Source organism: Limulus polyphemus, unplaced genomic scaffold, assembly GCF_000517525.1.
Source record: "Limulus polyphemus unplaced genomic scaffold, Limulus_polyphemus-2.1.2 Scaffold1224, whole genome shotgun sequence".
In the NCBI taxonomy this organism is placed as follows: Eukaryota; Metazoa; Arthropoda; class Merostomata; order Xiphosura; family Limulidae; genus Limulus; species Limulus polyphemus.
The window spans coordinates 310,100-312,444 of record NW_013666834.1 but is presented as its reverse complement, the minus strand read 5'-3'; the positions used below and the strand labels follow the sequence as shown (position 1 = coordinate 312,444).

The following is a 2,345-nucleotide window of genomic DNA, read 5'->3' as shown; positions in this document are numbered from 1 at the left end:
GAGAGTTATGTCATTTATCATTATGTTAAGTAATTTTCTATGTTGTTATATTTTTCTCAATTATCAAAGATATCCCCTTGATTTCCTTAAATGCTATCTCTTCGGTATTTCTTATATTTTTATGTCTCTATAGATTTTTCAGATTTGAAAAAAAAAATAATTTGTACTAACCTGCCATAGAATATCTTTGCTTGATGTATTTTATGGTACTCATAAGGTGAGCATGATGACTTATAACGATAAAATTCGGGGATTTATTCCCGTTGTGAGTACGGCACAGATAGCCCATTGTGTAGCTTTTCCGTGGTGAGTACGGCACAGATAGCTCATTGTGTAGTTTTTCCGTGATGAGTGCGGCACAGATAGCCCATTGTGTATTGTGTTTTGTTTTTTTTCACTTAACAACAAAACAAACATTCCAGAATATTTTAGTTGTTGGCTTTTAATTAAAATTTCACCACTGAAAGGTGATTTGAATGTCATCATTTCTTTGAGAACCTCTATGTCTAACTAAGACGTTAATTGTTCAGTTCGCTTGCCAATTCTTTTAAATCTTTTGATGCATATTGTTTCTTTTAAGAATATTATGATGTTTTTTTCTGTAATCTTTTCACTTTTTTTTGTGAAAATAACCACAATTTAAAATATTCTAATTACCAAAACTTTCAATTAAAAGCCAGCTATTTGAAATGTGTATAATGGGCATAACAATGTAACAACTTGATTGTAATAAGATCATATTATAAAGTAAAATATGTTTGTACAACATATCTTTTTTTTGGTACGAAAATTAAGATATTAGTTTGAACTCACCAGTTAGTTTCAAACGTATGCATAGTTTGTTAAATCATTTTGCTATTCCACTTTGAGGCTGCTATTAGTACTAATGATTTGGTTGATTTCTTTCCTGATAATATTTCTATGGATAATATTGTAGTTTAAACAAAAAATAAACGGCTGAAATGAGTTTTTTAAAGCTGTGGAAACACTTTGTTGATGAGGATAATCTTTTTGTACAGAAACTAGATTAGATACTGGCATTACTATGGTCTAACTTAATTAAGGCTTACTAAGATTAATGAAGACAGCCTCCGTAGGAAAGAGACCCTACTGATCAATAAACGGAGGACATTGTTTGACCAAACTCGCTCAGACGAATATATTGCTTTTAATATATACATCCATTAAACTTAGTAATCTTAAAGACACTGACATAATCTCATTTTGGGGATTTTTAGGACGAAGTACGGGAAGTGCTATTAAACATCCCATTGAAACAATGAGTTTCATGATTAATACACATTGGAGCTTATTGAAGTTTAATTGAACTTGTATAGTTTGTATCTAAACAGATGTTATGTTATTAATTCCCCGAATATTTAATCTGCAAGTTGACCAACTAGTTATAGAAGACGCGGTGTTTATTAAATTTTACGTGAAATTCCCGTTGCTCTAGTTATAAACTAAAAAGATATACTTAGATTATTTTATGAATTAGCTACCAAAGGAACTTTTTCCCTATTAAGAAGAATAAATCGAGATCCAAATATTTCTTCGTCACACTTGGTTTAATCTTAAGATGATTTACTCATTGAGCTTATAAACGTCAAGTTAACTCTATCATCACCGCTTGAGTTATCCAACAATAACTTTGACCAGAAAAGGCCCCGATCATTATTTACTTCTTGAGTCCACATGCAACTGAAAGAAAAATATTAATTAACTCTATTACCAACGCTTGATTTATATAACAATAACATTCACCAAAATATGCCCCGATCGTTATTTACTTTTGAGTCAACATACAACTGATGAAAGAGCAGCTTAAGTGTACCACCGACACTTGAGTTGTGTAACAATACTATTTACCAGGAAAAGCCGTGAGGTAGTTTAGGAGACGAATTAATTGTTAAAGTTTTATAATATATGCATCATTCTTTAAGTGTTAAGTCAATGTTAGAGATTTATTATTGTCATTCGCTTGTATTTGATATAGTTTAGAAAGAAACCAAATACCGTTTTTTTATTATTATTTTGTCTACATTTGGAGCAAAGCTCGACATGTTATTGATCGTCCCTTAAAATACTTTTATGTATCAAGCAAACAAATTAGTTTAATATTTTAATAAAAACGTTGAAATAATGCCTTTTGTTCTTTATGGAAATCAAACTGAACAAATATTTTTTATTATGGTTTGTCAATAATCTGCCAAAACGTCTAAAATGTCCGCAAACTTATTTTTCTAAATCAGTTTTAAAAGTTACTCTGGATAATATTACCAAAATTTGGTTGCTGTTTTAATTCGATATAATGGCTGATTTTACTCACATCACCTCGATATAAT

The 2,345-nt window shown here is 30.1% G+C and overlaps 1 protein-coding gene across 1 annotated transcript in view; it reads left to right on the top strand.

Annotated features, from left to right (window-relative positions):
• Positions 1 to 2,345, top strand: part of LOC106462682 (neuromedin-K receptor-like) — a 35,371-nt gene that overhangs the window by 3,988 nt on the left and 29,038 nt on the right. The gene's annotated exons all lie outside the window — the stretch shown is intronic.